The sequence below is a fragment of the Microtus ochrogaster genome, unplaced genomic scaffold (assembly GCF_000317375.1).
Source record: "Microtus ochrogaster isolate Prairie Vole_2 unplaced genomic scaffold, MicOch1.0 UNK4, whole genome shotgun sequence".
Taxonomy (NCBI): Eukaryota; Metazoa; Chordata; class Mammalia; order Rodentia; family Cricetidae; genus Microtus; species Microtus ochrogaster.
The window spans coordinates 3,583,845-3,594,000 of NW_004949102.1; positions in this window are offsets into that span (position 1 = coordinate 3,583,845).

Consider the following 10,156-nt stretch of genomic DNA (forward strand, 5'->3'; position numbering starts at 1 on the left):
CCAAAACCACAGAGAAACCCTGTCTCAAAAAAAAAAAAAAAAAGAATGCGCGCACACACACACACACACACCTATGCTAAGTATAAAACTCAGAATACCTTTCTAAATCATGAACTTCAAAACTCCACAGGAGAATTTAAAAATAGCTTTTCCTGGTAGCAAGAAGGAGAAAAAAAATGCTTCTATTCTTTATACATTTCCAAACACATAATTACATAAACGAACCCAAGGTGCATGCAAACACAATGCATCTGTTATCAAAAGTAAGGTCTCTCCTGTACTGGCAAGAGTTGGTCTAGCACTGAATTGGCCCATACATTCAAATTTCTTCATCCATGTACACATTGCATCACTGTTCTTTTTGCAAAGATCTAAGCATGAAACATATGAAGGACAATTGTGTCAGTACTTATGTTCTTTTGTATTTTCTGTCATTAATATACACATTAAGAGTCAATGTTTGATCTTCAACATTTTAATTTTGTAAGTTTACATAATTTCATTGGTCTGACAGAAAGCTCTGTGAAACTTCTTCCACATTGTTCTTTTTTCTTGAACTTCTGCAAATCCTTACAAGAAGGATACAAGTGAACACCATCGTTTGGAAAAAGAACTAGAAAAATAAAGGCAGTTTACTATTTTATTATAACGCATATCTATATCATTAATTTCCTGAACCTCCAGAATTTTATTTAATATTAATTAAATAACAACGAAAACATTTAATTTAGAAATTCAAGATAGTTATATTTATTTAAAAATTTAGTACTGTACTTCATTTCAACATAACACACACAAACACATACACACACATTTTTTTTGTATCCAGAAATATACTCAGTAGAATTTCAAAAAATTTCTAATAGTAGTTCCTGATAAACTAGGAATGCAAGGTAACTCATCATTTATCTGGATTCCCTGTAGATAAATATCAAAATCACTAGTGTGTTTTGGAAGTTGTCAATGTTTGATTAGTGAAAATATCAAAATATATACACCACTTTCTATATTTTTTCCTGCAGGAGTTAGTTGATAATATAAAAGTGATAAGAGAAAGAAGTTAGTGTTCCCTATAGAAAATTATGGAGCACAGCTATTTTCAAGTAGCAGAAATTAAATCTGAAATCATGAAAATATAAATAAAAACAAAATTCATATTACTGTGACCAAACAGAATATGTTGACTCTTCAAAAGTGAAAGTCATGGTTCTGGCAATGTTTTATGTCAACTTGACATTAGCTAAAGTAATTTTACAAGAGGGAATCTTAATTGAGATAATTATCCAACTAGATTAGCTTTTTTCTCCAGATTGGTTTTAGTAATGGTATTTTATTAGAAAGATATAAACACTAAGACAGGTACGAAAAATATAGAGTAAAACTAGAATTATAATTTTATGCAAATGATGTAAAAATTAAAAGAGAAAATAATAAAAATAATAAGTAATGACTTTTAAAACAAAAAGAGAGTCTAAGTGTAGAAAACATTCACTCAAACAAAAAAGATCAGAATAACTAAATGAAGAATTATATATGGCACCCTTAACCAAATCTTATGACTTGCTATGATTGCCTAGGACATAGAATTTAGGAAAAGCAGACAAATATGACAGTATTTAGTGCCTCAATTGTGGCAGCAAAAGGCTGTTGACAACACCTGAATTTTGCTGAAAGTAGACACACACACAAAAGTATGCAGTTTAAATAGAAACAAAAGTGGTATATTCACAATGATGATTTGTATTAAGTGCACAGAATATCTAAGACTAAGTCTGACTGTACTAAGACATTAACTTAATCTTAAATCCATGATGATATAAATGGTTAACTACTCATGACCACAACTCATCAACAAAAATGGACAGAATGGAACTTCAGAATCTAAACCCATAAATAATGATTCTAAACAACAGCTGATACCTAGCTCTCATCCTATTCAAGCTGAAATTCCCTCTTTTGTTTTGAAGTGCCCTTCACAGTTAGGAGGAAGACATATTGCCAGAAAATATGTCAGGCTTCTTACAGCTGTTTCAACTAAGTTTTGACTAAGTATAAAATAAAAATATGAACCAATTCCTGTTCAAGCTGTTAATTTTCGTTAATTTATTTAAAAGGTTTGCCTGAAAATATTTTTTTGGGGAGTTTATATACAATACTTTTTATTCAAATACACCCACACCCATTTCAATAAAAAAGTGTCTGTGGTGTTTTAACACATTAATAACAGAGGTGAATAATTGTGACTAGACTTTGTGATCCTACACTGTGCTACAGCAGTGGTCCTCAACCTGTGAGTCATGACACCTTTTGGCGTCAAACAACCCTTTCACATGGGTTGCTTATAAGATAGAATGTATATCAGATATTTACGTTATGGTTCATAACAGTAGCAAAACTACAGTTATGAAGTAGCAATGGAAATAATTTTATGGTTGGAGTCACTACAACATGTAGAACTGTATTAAAAAAATCACAGGATTAGGAAGGTTGACAACCACTATGCTACAAAGAACTTCATGTTTTTCTGGAAAAAGTGCCTGAAAATATTAAATTTGCACCATGTTTGTAGTGCATGTGGCATGGCATACCAGACTTAATAGTCTAGAGAGCAATACTTTCCCCACTGTGTCTGGCTCAAAAAGAGTTGTTTCTTCCCAGATAATCTAGACACCATAGTCCACAGAGAAACCTTGGCCTCATGGAACAGTGCATTTCCTCTTTTTCTGTTAAAAAGTATTTGTTAAGGAGAATCTAGGCTTTCAGTCAATAGTAATAAATACTTGATGTGATTAGTAGATGTAACTTTCTTTACTGTTTAGTTTTAAAGATATAGAGTAAAACAATGTTTTTGTTTTGTTTTTACCAGCCAGCCACATGGAATTTAATATAATTACTCCATGATTGTATAGTCTGGTATTAACTGGTCTTGGCTTTTACAAATCAGTGACCAGTTTTTTTTTTTTCTCGCAAAACTATGGGAGCGAAGTGATTACAAAAATGGACAACCTTCTAGATGAGACATTCCAAAAAGTGTAGAATCAACCAGAGATGATCACTTTGTATTGTTAAGCACAGAGCCCAGTGTACACTAGGCAAGGACTCTACCAATTAGCTTCTCCCCCAGCTGCAATAGCAATATAAAGAGATAATATGAATCTGGGAAGCACAACCCACATGTGGGTCATGGCTGATGTCAGGGGACAATGACAGGTAAGGAAGCAATTCTGTCAAAATCCCAAACACTATGAACAATGAACTGCCAGTTAACAACAATATTAGAGACTGAAGATTGAGAAACCTTAACTGATAGAGTTGACCAATGCACAAAAGACAATTAGGTCCCATAGATAATCTTACGTTAAAGGATCACTTAAAATAATTGAACCCAAGGGAAATAGTCAAACTGATGGTGGGAAAAGTTTTGGAAAGTGATATGGAATCCCTAAGGGACCTTCATGTTGGCATGGTAAGTTTCTTTGAAAGCAGACAAATATGACAGTATTTAGTGCCTCAGATGGGGCAGCAAAAGGTTGGTGACAACACCTGCGTTTTGCTGAAAGAAAACACAAATTTATTTTCATTTTGTACATCCAGTCACAATGTAAGTATGAGGCTATAAAAACTCACTCCCAAAAACACTTACCAAACCAACAAAATCCCCGAGTGTGATAGCCACATCAAAAGTCAGGTAAAAAAATTGTTAACACCAAGGTTCCCAGGAGGGAAAACATCAAATATGAAATAATTCATAGGAATAATGAAATATAATTGGATAACAACAGCACTATTAACTCAAATACCTATACAAGACCAGGAAAAATTTTAAAGTAATCATATCTTCCATATACAAACAACTGTATGAACAGGTTTCTTTTAAAGCTAAAGCTAAAGAAAATATATAGATTGCAACATAGTAATCAATAGAGAAAAGTGTAAGATGTAGAGACACAGGAAGGCAAAAAGACAGTCTCTCAAGCATACGTTTGAACATTTAAAAATTAGTATCAATTTTACTTTAGTAAACACTTTATTGTACATGACTTAAATTGTTTTAAATTTCAGGAGAATAAAAAAGTAATGATATTTCATATAAAGTGATTTATGAGTGAAAATTAATGAATATTATCATTATACCCCAAAGTAGGGATGAATCAAAGTGATTGATAGTGAGTGGATAAGTTTGGACCAAGATACAAGATACAAGTCCATATGAGATCTAGCCTAAGTACAGTTGAACACGGGTATGTGTGAGCACATGAGGTCCCCACTTCTAGCTGAGGAACTATAAACAGAACTGGTGGGGAATGGGAATTAATTTTCTTCCAAGTGTGTATCGCTGAGTGAGGTGTGTGATCCAATAAATAATCCCCACATTCATGTACATGCCAGCAATCCTAATTAAACCCTCTGAGTTATTATAAAAAAATTAAAGACACAAAAGTCAGAGGGGTAATGATGGAAAGAAGAGTTCCAGAGAGAACAGGATGGAGGAAACCAAGGAAGGCTGAATATAACCAAAATACACAACATGCGTGTGAAATCGGCATTGAACAAAAACTTAGTTTAAGGTAAAATCATATAGAAACTATTATATATACTATATTTTTGCCTATTATATATTTAATAATTAAACAGAAGTTAAAGTAGTGATGACGTAGTCAGCTATGATATGAGTGAGAACTTAACCTGCAATGCATATAGTTTTGATCAGCTATTTTAATCAGTTGATACTGTAAGAGGTGTAAATGGCAAAGGGTTGTAGCACAGAAGATTAAAATCTGTACATACATTTCAAATGTATTAGTTTTGAATGGAACAGTAGTAACAAGTTCCCTACTCCGCATCTCCAATATTATCCCTATATTTATACAACAATAAACACTGCTACCTACTTATTGATTCAGTTAACATGATTTTAACTGTTCTTGCTTACCTATTATAGGCAGCATGCTGAATAAATACTAACAGTTAAATGTACATGAAATTATATCTTATATGTAAGTTTCCAGTCAAAATAAAAGCAGTAGCTTATCCATTAATGTTTCATTACATTTTGGAGCAGCTGAAACAAAGAAATGAGTCTAACAGAAAATTCACTCTCAGTGTTTATATTCCTTGACAAATCTGGCCATAATCTTGAATCAGCATTTCCCATGTTATGCTTTGTATCTGAAATTTTCTTTGGGTCACCAACCAGCTGCCAAATAGAAACACGGAGATTTATTATTATGCATGCTCAGTCTTAGCTTAGGCTTGTTCCACTAGCTCTTTTAACTTAGGTTAACCTATTTTTATTCATCTATGTTTTTGCACTGAGTCTTTAACTTTCATTCAATTTGTATGTCCTACTTTCCTGCTTCCTCTATGTCTGTCTGTCTGTCTGTCTGGCCTCTGGTATCTCCCCTCTCCCTCTCTCTTCCTCTGTCACTGTCCAGCCTAGATACCTCCTTCTGCTTACTCTCACTACCTGGAAATCCCACCTATACCTTCTAACTCCCCATTGGTTGTTCAGCTTTTTATTAGATCAATCAAGTGCCTTAAGTAAGTAAGGTAAAACAGGAATAAGTCTTACAGATTTAAACAAATGCAACTTATCTTTTACAAATTAAACAAATGCAGCATATCTCTGCATAGTAAAACATATTCTGAAACAGTGTTTGAAGGAAATGTGGTCCTGCATGACACCCTCAGAGACAAAAGCAGGACTCTTTGATAGAATAAGTTGAAAATCATTATATTATACCATTTACAATTTCCTACTCCTTATGAGTATCTCTGTCACTATTTTGGTGAATAGTCTATTTAAATATATTAGAAAGCTGATCTTAGAAACTGATATTGTAAAACTTAATAAGTTTTCAGCATAGGCTATTGAATAATAGAAAGACAATAAATCTCTTACTATTTGTAAAACAAATTAGAAACATCCATAAAAAATCATCATTACTGGAAAAGTTTTGTAAATATAAGAAATATTTGTTTATACATTCAGATTGATATACATATTTAAAACTTATAAAAATTGATTTTTAAGAGTTTGGATGAATGGTAAATTTTATTTTCAGACACTTCTCTCAATAATCTTGACTTTCAACATTGAATAAAGGGCTGTTAAATAAAACAATTATAAATCACATTAGTTGTAACATATATGCAAACCAAAATATAACATGATTAGTTACTACCCATATGCTTATGTGAAAGTGATATTAGATAGCATAAAAATAAGTTCTGAATGATTAATAAGTTACTATAGATTCAACATTTCCACAGCTTGATGCTTGCTGTTACCTGTTCAGCATTTAAATAAATCAATAATTTTACAATGATACATTATGGATAATATGCAGTTATAATTGAAGCCTAATTGCTAACATTTGACTCTTAGGTAGCTTTCATTTAATACTAGTAGTATATTATTATCAACAAATATAATTATCATGTTAGTTTTAACACAAATATGAAGAATTTGATATAAGTAAAAAAAGCAAAATAATGAACCCACTAATTCTGCTAAGTCATGCACTTCATTCAGAATTCCTCTATACAGATATAGCAAAGAAACCAGTAAATTTTATGTTATTGAAAAAATGTAGCTCATATAAATCCTATTTTGTTCCTTTCTCTTTTAATTGTCTTTGTCAAAATATAAAGAGCACACCATTTTCCATGGAAAAGAAAATTTATAGCAACTTTGTGGAATTTCAACCTAAAAATAATAGAATATTAAGTGCAATAAAAATGTCTCAAAAGTGATCCATATTTTACTATCAGTCAGTAAATCAAATATGAAAAGGGCTAGATTATCATCTATTAACAGAATTCTTTCTCATTCACAGCTAACACTATTTTTGGAGTGACCACTATTTTACAGTGACAAAAAGTGTGCAGAGCCATGACGGGTTAGACACTCAGCAGGGGAAAGTGCCAGTCTGGATGTTAGTTCTACTCTGAATCCCTGGTTTGAAAACAAAGAACCAGATGTTGTGCCTTCTCTTTACAAGCCCAGCCCAGTGCTCCTACTGTGAGATGGCAAGTGGAGAAAAGAGAGTCAGCAAGAAGCTGTCTTCTCAGCTCAGAGTTGGAAATAACAAAAGGGATGTTGCCTCAGGAGCAATGTGGAAGGGGAAAACAGATTTCTGAAAAGTTCTTGGACTTTCACAAGTATGCTGTAGTATAACACGCACGCACACACACACACACACACACACACACAATATAGAATGTACAAAGCAGTAGGTATGATCTATTTAATTGCTTGTATTGTTATTATATCTTCTTTCTTTTAGACATAATTCCAGCAAAGAGACAAGCTCTCTTAAGTATTCAGTTCAAATGCATACTCACAAACTTAATAGTTTAGGGGCCTAAAAGAAAATAAACTTTCATATGTCTATCAGTTATTATTTTCAACAGGGATACAAATTAGGTCTCACTTCTGGTCATTAAAATGTAGAAATTTTTATCAGTGGATATGTCTTATCTAATAGCAACTGGTATGTGTATTGTATCTGTCTTAAAAGTGAAGAGGAAAAATTAGTAAAAAAACTAGCTCCCTTTGCATGGTTATTTTTTAAAAAATCACAATTTAAAAGAAAGCTATCTGAAAAGTTGTTACCTCATGTGAGGCTCAAGTATGAGTATTCACTACCCTTTGGGACAGAAGTCAAATTATATCATTTCTACAGCACAAGAATTAGAATCAACCTTTTCTGTGAAGGACTTGATCTTTGGGCTACAGAGTAAATCAACATTGATCAAAAGTAATTGAAATCAAAGAGGTGAAATGATTTTGTAAGATTGCTTCCTTCCTCTAAACAAGGTGATGTTCCACTGCCAGAAAGGATTTATCCCAGGGCATTGCGGTCATATCCAAAAGGATTTATCCCAGGGAATGGTGGCATACCCAAATGAAGAGATGACAGCTACTTTAAAGAAATCATAAACTTTCATAAGGATAACATTAACAATAAGTACAAATTTAATTTTTAAAAAGTTAAAAATTGCTCTCTAACAACAAGCTAACAAGATCATGTTAATTTTATAACATCTCAAATATATTAATAAGTGAACATGAATCATGCACTTGCAAATCATGCAACACACAAGAGACCTGCATGTAAGAAAGTGAATATTGAATTACTAGGAGAATTTCCAGACTAGTAGATTGATGTTTTGTATTTTAGCTAAATATTTTCTAAATACTTTTAAACAAATATGGTTAAATAATCCCTCAGAAGAGTGTTGACTCAGAATGGTTTTCTTGAAAAAGAGACATGTTAGCTGTAGGTTAGGGCTTGGTTCTCTATCACTAGTTAATAATTTATTATGTTAACATTTATCATATGATCAGATGCAAAAAGGTACTAAATATCTAAAAACTGGGAGGGGGGCCTTCACCAGCATCCATGGTAAATATAAAATATAAATTAACAAGACACAAATGACTGAATTCAGGAGTAAACAGAATCTTAAGAGGCACAACCAGAGCTACAGGAAGGTTAGTTCCTGAATTGATAGGGAAAACGAAAATTAAGATAACTAATGCAAAAAAGGCAAATTAAAATTTATAATGAAATAAAGTGAGTGGACATGACACTCACTGGGGAAGGTACAGTGAAGCATAAAGAAGAGAAGCAGGTAAAGATGTGAATTGTGCACTACAATCAGGATTCTGAAGAAAAGTGTAGTGCAAACCATATGATGTTCCTATGACTGGAGCAATGGCTCAGTGGTCAAGATCACTTACTACTGTTGGAGAGAATCTAGTTCATTTCCCAACACTCATGTAGGACAGCTTATAATTGCCTGGAACTTCAACGCTAGAGGATCAGACACATTTATCTGGCCTCCATGGGTATAAGCATACATATGGTACGCATACCCGCAGGCAGGCATGCACTCGGATATTAGAAATGTATAAATTAGGCTTGGTATGAGGAAGCAAGTGTGATAAAAAATTATAACAAGGGCAGTCACTTATTTTCTTTCCAGAGATTTAGATGAGGCTTATACAGAGAGCCATGTGTATGAAAGGTGATTCCCTCAAATTGAAACTGTTGGTGCTCTTTTCATAGATGGTTAAGCCTGGTAGTTTGATGACTTCTTCTATTTTGACATGAGTGGACCTTGAAGTAGAAAGGTCACCAGAACCTAGGAGATGCTAACTGTTAGAGGCACCTTTGCACAAATCCAGCACTTCGCCCATGTCCAATTATTATACTAAATGAAACCGACTAAGGTCTTATTGGCAGTTGCAAGTCGAATTAAGAAGCCAGACAAAGAAAGAAAATACAGGGCCATACAGGAATTTTAAAATTGAATTCATTCAGTGATTTGAAGCAACTGGAAGGGAAAGGATATGATCAAGAAGAGGTCTGGAACAGGAATCTATCTTTCGCTTGGAGAAACTTGCTGGTGCTTTAAGAAATTCTAGAAAAAATATTATCTTGACTCAAGTGAAATCTCTGAGTTCATCTTGAGGAAGACTAAGTGTGACTTCTTGAAGCAGGGAGCTTCTGAAGTCCCAAGCATTGGGACATGGGGAATATAAAGCTAGATTTTGATGAGCAATGTTGAAAAAGTGGTGAGCTGGTAGCAGTGGACTTGAAATAGTGTTTGGGCTCATGAGTTTATAAGTCTTAGAATTTTGGGTTTACCTGGACTCTTCTTGAACAAGCATCAATCCCCAGGAGGCTCTTAAAAGACGTGAAGTAGTGAATATTGCACTGGTCAAGATGTTTAATTGTGGAGAGGTTAATCCTTCAAGAAGGTGTAAGGAGGAAGAATTAGGAGCTAGTCAAGAGGTGTTCCAGAGTTTTATATTCCATGCAAAAATTTTGAAATATTCCCAACACCATGGGTGAAGAAAATGAGGATTTCCTTTTCAGGACTGTTATTATCTTAATAATTATTGATGACTTTACTGAATAGTCACAGAGATGTAATACACAGGGAAAAAAGAATGAATTTCAGGGTCTAATAAAAGTTATCACTAAAGGAAAAACTCCCCTTATGTAAGATTTCAATGGGCTGAGATATATATGAATTTGGAGAATTATAAGGGACTTCATAAGTATCACTGGAGCCATGTGTTGGTGGCATGCACCTTTAATTCCAGCACTCAAGAGGCAGGGCAAGCAGATCTCTGTGAGTT